Source organism: Rhagoletis pomonella, unplaced genomic scaffold (assembly GCF_013731165.1).
Source record: "Rhagoletis pomonella isolate Grant_MI unplaced genomic scaffold, Rhpom_1.0 Rhpom_scaffold_00005, whole genome shotgun sequence".
Taxonomy (NCBI): domain Eukaryota; kingdom Metazoa; phylum Arthropoda; class Insecta; order Diptera; family Tephritidae; genus Rhagoletis; species Rhagoletis pomonella.
Genome location: NW_023458559.1, coordinates 74,778,251 through 74,787,747, shown reverse-complemented (window position 1 = coordinate 74,787,747; position 9,497 = coordinate 74,778,251). Strand labels below are relative to the sequence as shown.

At 36.1% G+C, this 9,497-nt stretch overlaps 1 protein-coding gene across 1 annotated transcript in view; it reads right to left on the bottom strand.

The window, feature by feature from the left end:
• LOC118740214 (putative mediator of RNA polymerase II transcription subunit 26) overlaps nucleotides 1–8,229 on the bottom strand; it is a 19,764-nt gene extending 11,535 nt beyond the window's left edge. Inside the window, exons 1-2 of the mRNA XM_036471712.1 lie at nucleotides 7,720–8,229; nucleotides 3,541–3,728 (exon numbers count right to left, since the gene is read on the bottom strand). The gene's annotated coding sequence lies outside the window, so the exon portion shown is untranslated. The remainder of the gene's footprint in view (nucleotides 1–3,540; nucleotides 3,729–7,719) is intronic.
• Nucleotides 8,230–9,497: the final 1,268 nt, after the last annotated feature.

Below are 9,497 nucleotides of genomic sequence, written 5' to 3'. Positions count from 1 at the left end.
TTATAGTCCGATTTGGTTCATATTTAGCATGTACATGCATAAAAAATGCCAACTCTACTCTCTCTCTAAAAATTTGCCGATAGGTGGCGCACGAGTCGATATATTTGATAAACCAGTATTTATGGTCCGAATTCGTTCATATTTAGAAAGCTTGCTTTAAAAATATCTGTTTTTACAATTAATTTTAGTTTGAAATGTGTCTTTTTTTGTTCTATAAAAATATCTAAACAAAAATGAGGCAGTAAATATTTTTTTTACAAAAAAAATTAACAAAAATTATTTTTTTCCATTTTCGGTAAGCTTTTTATTTGTTAAAAATATGCTTACCTCAAGAATTATTTTATTAAAAAATCTAGAAAAAATAATATTTTTCTCAATTTGTTTGATAATTTTCTCAAAAAAATTATTAATATTAAAGCTTAAGCTTTGACTCGATTTTCAGTACAAATCCTTGAGCTATAACTCACTTTATCACTGGATGAAATTCAGTCAAATCTCGAGCACACTTGTTATGCATGAGGCCAATTCTTTCAGGTACATAAAAAATTTTATTTCATCATTTTATTTAAATAGTTTATTTAAATAAATTTACTAAAATATATATTTTTTCCAAATGTTTATTTTTATCTGAAATCCTTAAAACCCTAATTTTTTCCAAAAGAAGAAATTATATTATGTACATATTAAGTCTAATGGGGATTCCGTTTCTACCAAACAATTTCGACTCACACTCTTGTAAGGCAAAAAAAGCTCATTCTCTGCCCTCTGAAGCTTTGTCAAGGGAGATGGTTGCCCAGAAAATCAGATGGTAGTTTAAAACGGCAAAATTATGAAATGCGTGACAAGGACTGGAAGGCAAAAAACCTTTTCACAGGGTTGAGCGTAACATCAAACAACAATAACATTTTTTGGAAGAAATTAAATCATCATAAGTAAGCTTAAAATTGTATCTTTTTTTATAAAAACAAATTTATCTTTTATTAAAACAAATTTGTCTTTTCGAAAAATAATTTCTTTTACACCAAAAAATTTCCAAAATAATGATTGACCAAAAAATTGACTCTTTAGGTTTTGGTACTTTTTCTATTTTTGCGCTTTTCTCAAGAAAATATATTTTCTTATAAATAGTAAGTTTATTATAGTTTTGATAAAAATTAAATTTTTAGTTTTCTTATTTTTTATATTTTTTGTGAGAATAATTTTTCTCAAGAAAATCATTTTTTCTAATAACTGGGAAGTTTATTATAATTTTGATAACAATAAAAATTTTCTTAAAAAGTATTTTTCCTGAAGGCACAGAAAAGAAAGAAAGATATTCTTTCCTTTTCAGGTACAAAATGGGATAAATATTTTATTCCAAATTTTGGTATTTTTATTTTTAAATATTTTTCGAAAATTTTGAGATAAAGTTATAAAAATATAAATAAACAAAACCGCCAAAATTCTTACAATATTCTTATTAGTGCAAAACCTTTTAGGGAATATTTTTGCCTTGGTTTTGAAGGCATTAATTCTATATCTGGTGTGCTCGTCCCGTTAAAGGTGGTGCGTTTAAACAAATTTATGAAAGTTCAAAAGGAGCCAACGATACACGGTGGCTCAAAAGTGGAACTGGAAAGCTGCTCATAATTCACTGGAGCCTTCATTTTTCAACCGATTTGATTAATTGTTTCTTATTTGTTTTAATGGAAGTTAATAATTAGCAAGAGAATAGTTTCGCCCGCCTTTTGAACTTTCATATCCTTGTACTACATTTATTAGTGCAAAGCGCGGAAAAAGTAGCAATGTTGAAGAAAATCGATTCCCCTGTTCCAATTAATAATGTTACACGATTAAACTTAGTCGAAAACAATTTTAGGGTTCCCCAGACGAAAAAAAAATATTCACAAGAAAATTTAAATTGTTTTAAAAAAAATTTCACCAAATTCAAAATTTGTTTCGAGTTTTAAGAAAAATTTTGATTATGCAGTTTTAAAGATCTTTAAATTTTAGTATAATAAAGTACAAGTTGCAAGTTCATTTTTAATAATTTTTTCTTTCTTTCTTAGCCGCTTGAAACTTGAACTTTATCATACTAAAATTTCATTATCTATAAAACTATATATAAACAAAACTTATCTAAGAAATAAAAAAAAATTATTTTGAAGAAATTTTTTTATAACACTTAAATTTTTTGGAATTTCTTTTGTTTTGGGTATAATAATGGTATAATGTATAATGGGTATAATTGTTTTTATCTAGTTTTTATTATGTAACATTTATCAGCTGGAACAGGAGAATCGATTTTCTTCAATCTTACTACTTTTTCTTCACTTTGTACTAAAATCTTTAATGCAAAGAAATGAAAATTCAAAAATCGGGCTCAACTGGTCTCTTGTAGATATTATAAGCTTTAATTAATTAAGAATTGAGAACATTAAATTCCAGTTTTGAACCACTGTGCGCTGGTAGCCGCGACAGGCGAACTGACCTGTAAGGAGCAATTTAACTACTACAAGGAAAGGCTTTTGAGTAGGAACCAACAATAACTGTTATCTCGAATTTACAAATTGAAAACGTTTCCCGAACTCTGAACTTTAACGAATACTTTGATTCATGACAGTTATTACACGAAAAATATTTTTTATTTCGCCGATAAGAGTTATAACCAGAGACATAAATATTATAAGGGAAAAGAATAAAAGTCAAACAAAAATTTTATATTAAGATAAAAATTTTCGAGTCATCTATAACTATTATTCGAGGACTTATATTATAAAAGTCCTTTCTTAATAATTATCAGAGATTTTGAGACTTATATTATAAACGTTTTTTTCACAATAATTGTCATTGAGGTAAATATTTTTAAGTCTTTAAAGACTTTTATTTTGAGACTTGAATTATAAGGCTTTTCATAATAATTATGAGTGCGAAAAACTTTTTTAAGTCTTAAAAGACGGGGCTTGTTCAAGAGTTGGGGAGTAGTTTGGGGCCAGTTGAAGCTTAGTTGGGACCAGTTCGGGATTATATAGATTATACTGTACACAACTAGCGCCAACTGGTCCCAAAATACGCCCCAACAAGTTCCAAACTTTGCCCGAACTCGTCCCCAATTATCCCCGAACTGGCCTCCAACTAGTACCGAAATGGTCCCGAAGTAATCCCGAAATGGTGCTGAATAAGCCCCCTCCTTTAAGACTTGAAACATTTCGCACTCATAATTTATGAAAAGACTTTTATAATATAAGTCTCAATATAAGAGTCTTTAAAGATTTAAAGATATTTATCGTCATAGCAAAATTGCTAAATATTTTGACTGACCAAGAATCGCAGTGACAAGAAGTGGTAACATTGTTTGGTAATAAAATTTTCCGTTTAGAAAATTATCGATAACGTGCAGAATAGACCTGTTGGAGAATTTTGGTCACGAAAACTTAGCATCGCGATTGTCGAAATTCCACTGCTGAACTTAGTGCGAAAACCCATGGAGCGGAAGGGTTAAACCGCTTTGTAATAAAACAAAAAATGTTCGTAAACGAGTCAAGTAAACAAAGCGCTTACCTTATAATGCGAGTATCTCTGGAAAGCACTAGTTATTATTGCTACTGTTGTCAGCACTGGCTTCGCCGTCGACATCGACGAAGCTTCTACCACTCTATTCTCGTTTATTTTTCACATTGATTCTGGCTTATTTTAGCACGCCGAGGCAACACATAATAATAAAATGGCAAATCGAAAGCGAATAGCAACTGCGAAACACAAATGCAATAACAATGTGAAGATATTGAGGAGGAAGCAGAAGAAGAAGCGGCTAACGAAATCCAGTTGGGACCGAAAGCAAAAGTGCTCGCCAAGTTGTTTTCTTGTTTTCGTATTTTTTTTTCTTCTTATTCTACTATTTCTACGCTCACAAACACGCACACACCGACGAGACGACAAACCGACGGACGGATGTACCAACAAGCAACAGCGAAGAATGAACAAAGAACCGAACAAACAAACAAACATGCAAGTGCATGCGTACGTGCAAGCAAAGCAGTCGTCAGACGTACCTACTGCACGAAATCGAGTGTGAACGACGCGAACGCGGTGGGAAACGGATACAATGAAAATTTCGCAAGAATATCACATTTGTGCGCACCGTATGTAAAGAAGTCAATAAGAATTATGTTGAGGAGCACAAAACTGGATATTCTGCATACATATGTATGTATGTATGTATATGTATGTAGGAGCGAACAACAACCACAGCAGCAACAATGTGGCAGGGATGAAGACAATGGTGATGGCACTGCAGTTGTTTTTCTATTATTGTTGTTGTGATTTTTGTTGTTTTTAATTGGCACACCGATATTTGGTTGGCAGGCCAAATGGACGGGACGCAGCGCGATCTAAAATATGCGATAAAGCTGTGCCAAGAAGTAAAAGTGTAGAATTGTAGATCGAAAAAGGCGAAAGAGTAAGAAAATGATTGAAGAAGACAAATGTTTAGCAGCAAAAGCGAAATTAAAGCATACGATGCGAATTCTATGCGAGTATAAAAATGTATATAGCTGGGTAGGTAAGTACCCAACAGCGAAAATGCGATTGCATGAGAAAGTCACCAAATCCGGAGTAGAGTCCGACCAATACCCAATTTTTGGCCAATGCAAATGCTTCTTATACTTCTTAGTTGTACTCATATGTAGTAGTAAAAATATGCAAGCTTCTGCTAACTATAAAGCTGTTGTATTGAATACACCTTCTTAATAAACAGTAACCGTGGGTTTTTAATGATAAAAGTATTTTTGTAATGTAAACAATTTAAAAATCCAGTGAGAATAACCCGAAGGATTTAGGAATTCAGCGATTAGTAACGACATTTTAGCATTCTTTGGCTATTTTCCTTTCATTTATTTAATGTTGCTTAGTTTTTTTTGTGAAAGTGTAGCTCGTTATCTAACAGAAACCATGTTAGTAAAAATTTAAAACTTTTTCTTTAAACATTGTGAGTATGCATTTTTGCAGCCCATTCAATTTTATTTTAATGAAGTGCAAATTTTAAGTAATAGGACTTACTATTGGTTTTTGGATTTATATTTTTGTGGAAAGTTTTGCGGCTTCCACCCTTACAAAAAAAAAATTCGAACAAACTTTGTTTGGAAGAAAATGCGTGAACATAAAATTGTCAAAAATCAACACTTACCTAGCTACTTCAAACTTCCACTTTCATTATACTAAAATTTAAAAAAACTTCGTACTTAAAAAATTCTAAAAAATATGATTAAACAGTCTTAAATTTTAATTAATTTTTGTTCAAATTGCGGAAAAAGTAAAAAGAATAGGGCAGAAACGGCCGATGCCGATGCCGACTAATCGTTCGGACTCTACTCCAGAGTCGACTCCAAAGTAATGCAATCGCTTTACAATATGCTTGAACTGCTTCTTTTTTTCGAAGTACATACTTTCATCGATTGACAGGCAATTGATGGCGAACCCTTATTTTGTATGCATTACATTTTGATAAAAATGTGTTGCTAGACATTTCTATAGAAATATTCACATAAGCTTCACTTTTTCTGCCAAATATTAGTCTAGTACTTAATTTCCGAATTACTCTTTAAAACATTCTGTATTACTTTGAGCGTAATGCTTGCTAGAGGTAATGCAGAAAGCATGACATTTCTGCGTTAATGAAAGGTAATGCAGCAGAAGCCCTCACACCTTACCGCCAATGTCACGCAATGTTAAATGCCATGCATACTTCAATAGAAATAGAATCGAGAGCGGAATCAAATGCTATTACTTGTCATCACTGAGGCATCAATGCGGAATGCATTCCATTCACTGCTGGGTAGGTTAGGTGATGTAGTAATGTTGGAGGATGACGAAACTAGCACTTTTAGGGGTACCGCTGCCGAAGTGGAGGCACTGGGGCGCAGTTCTCACTTAAGATTGTTGGCGACTACCGGCAACAACAAAACACACACGTTCACACGCACACAGCGTAAACGAGGCGACGCGATGCGACGTGCGATTCTAGTCGACAGCTTGTGCTATTGCTAATTCTACTTCCACTTTCAGACTCACAGAGTAAACGTTACGCTTGCTATCTCGCTTATGCACGCACCAACTAACAATCACATTTACTCAGTTCCACTTCAGCTAAGTGTGCTTTTGCGATCTGTTTGGTAATGTATGTATGTTTGTTTGTTCATATATGGAGGGGTAGGTGCTCCCAACGCTTGTTATTTTCCACTTTTGCTTCGTGATTTGTCTCGCCGTCGCCTTCACTGCCGTCTTCCATTCAAGCAACAGTTTCCGCCAGTATGTAGTGCGCCAACTTGTAAAAGCTCACTGCTTTGGTGTATGTGTGTGTGTATTCAGAACGAAGTGAATGGCAAATAATAGATTTCCGCACTGACCCCTCCGTTTTTTGCAAAAACTTGCTTCCTCTTATTTTTCTGCTGCTGCTGCCTCTTCTTGTTCTTTTTTGTGTGTGCTTTTTATTGTTCTGTATCAGTGCGGTGTGCAGCAGCAAATAGGGCAAGAGATACGTAAATATGTATGCACACTACATGGTCACGGATACGAACGCACGCAGCACACGCAGTTCGCTATTCCTGTACCTTATAGTGATTTTTTCGCAATACTGAGGCCTCGTCTATGCGCTGCCATTAAAGTATGGAAGCTGTTTGATGCAAATGCAAGTTTCGATTCCCGTTTTTGAAGTTGCTATTTTCTATTTTTTCAATAAAGTGTTACTCTTATTACCTCCACCGTTCTACTAGTGCGTAGCTGAATTTAGAGCTGCTCCAAATGCATTTATGCCTCTATGTTGGAGTGGAGCGTCAATCAGCACAGCTGGGTTTTCCGTGCCCGCTCCTACACATACATACATATGTATGTGTATACGCGTGCATGCACGGTTGCTTTGAACTTGAAAAGCGTGCTGCAGTCTACGAAAATTATGCAAACCCTTGCTTAGTTAGTTTTTTTGATTAGATACATAGGTACTTTTATGAATTACATTTGGACACTTGGTACACCGCGGCGGATGAATATGACTTCCGTTGCTGCTGCAAAAGCAAAACGACTAATTGCGGCTTCAATTTCCTTTTGGCTACGCGTTTTCTTCTTCAATTTCGATACATATATTTATTAACACACTCAGAAAAATCACACGAGCACATTAATCCCGCACTGCTGTGAAAGCTCCAGCATGGGATTGCAAATTGCAGTCCAAGTTGAAAAAATATCTTACGAATCGCTTGCAGCTGTAGCAGCGGTCGCAACTAGTTATCGTCTCGTCGTCCGACGTCGCCACCGCTAGCATACCCACAAGACCTCAACATCATCATCAGCGTATACACACAGCTGCAAGCGGTGCGGTAGGTACGTGAATGTAAAAAAAGGTGCACGGGGCAGTGGGAGGAACGTTCGCTCGCCTATACGGGGAATAGTCCCACTCTACACCGAATAGCTATGACACAAGAACAACAACCACAACAACAAGGCACATTATTCGCAATACCAACTACACTATGTATTTCTTTATGTTTTATTGTATGTAGGTACACTTGCGTTAACTTCGCGGCTGCTCCCGAACGCGAACGCGATAATTCCTTTAGCACACTGCACTACTTCTCCCCTGCACTTCTTCAAATCACTTCACACTATGGGCATAAATATACTACACATGAACATACATACATATGAGCATGCATACATACATACATACATATGTACATACATACATACACAAGACACTGCTGCTGCTGCTGCTGCTTCATTTCTTCACTTTGCTTCAATTTGTGTACTTTTTTTTAGAAGTATAGGAAAAAATTCTACAATTGTGCAATTTGCACATATGTATGTACTATCACCAGCGAATTTGTTCGCTTTTATTGCGTATTTTGTACATTTTTCGCATTTATTTATTGTCACATCGCATTACGCAGCACCTAATTTAGGTGATTTCATATATTTCACTTTAATTTTGCACTAATTTAACGTATTTAATTGGGTTTGTTTTGGCTGCAGACGTAAAATTAGGTCTGTAGGCCAAATTCGCACTCTCAATCTCGACTGACACGAATGCGAACGGAACGGGAACACAGGCGACGAACGCAAATGCTGCAAAGCGAACGGATAATATAAACGGGTACACGGTCATGGCGGGTATACGAGACGTGCACGAAAGTCGACAATGTGCGATAGACGATAGAAGACAGAATAAAACAAAAAGTTAGCAGAAGGCAGTAGATAGAATACAGAAGGCAGAAGATAGGGCGCAGCAGTAGCAAACACCAACAACAAGCACAACAACGCGACGGCTACGACACAGAAACACAGTGTGCCAGAACAAGAACACAGGCGGGCGCACACAAAAAAAAAGCTTACAAAATAGAACCACCAATAAAACTTGGAAGCAATGAGGATGTGTTTGTATGCGCAACGCAGCATTGTTGTTTGGGGAAGGTTTTGCTGCTGCTGCTGCTGCTGATTGAAGGTTGCTGGAGTCGAGGGGTGCACGCGGCGTATGCGTTCTGTATACACGAAACACAGCGCAAAAGAGAATATGCCAATATTAAAGTAAAGTTTTCTCATTCCCAACGTTCTTTTTGGTGCTTTTTTGCCTTTTTCGCCCACACACACTAACACAATTACTTTTATTTCATGAACAGCTGCCTGCCGTTGTGAAGACGTTTGGCTCGTCATTTGCACTTGGCCTTAAAAATCATTTGAAGAACAAGGACGGCAGCAAATCGTTTGCGAACTCGGTGCGCTCTGTGGCCATAAGCAGCAGCATCGCGAAGCACGAAAAGCTTTTAACGTAAGCTCCCTATATTTTCGCAAGTTAAGGAAAAAGCATAGAAAGCTTTATTTTAGTGCGCGGCACTAATTGCTGTTTAGTCGTTACGAAATATGCATGTTGTGTGCTCAGTAGCTACCCTGCAGGAAACGCCTGAATAGGCGAAACTTATTTCCGGTTCGGCATAATGTTGCCACAAGTGCGGATTTTTCCCTTTTGGTGTAAATTTTGAAAAATTAGTTATGGGACTGAAAGTGGTGTCTTAAGTCTAGGTTCAGACGGAGAAACTTTCGTCTCGGCAACTCGTTACTTGTGGGAGAGCGAGTGATAAGGAAGGGGGAAAGGCACCCAGTTACTCGTGCTCGAGCAACACGCTTTGTGCTCTCGTTCGTCTGAGTAATTCTAGTTGGCCGTCCACAGCGGACAACAACAATTGTGAGCAAAAAATTGCTCTGTGTGAACGCGAAGAGCAACATCAAAAGAGAAATTGCCGAAAATGAGCAACAAAAGTTTCTCTGTGTGAACCCAGTCTAATGGTATCTGAGTGCCAAAGCTACGCTTGATTTTAATTAAAAATTGATATAAAAAATAATAATACCAGAAAACTTTTGAAAACCAATTTTTTTGGAAATTTAATGCCCTAAAATCTAAATTTCCGGTTGATATGGCCACATAGATTTCTCATAGTAGGCGGCGCCACCTACCGGCAATAAATACAGTTCCG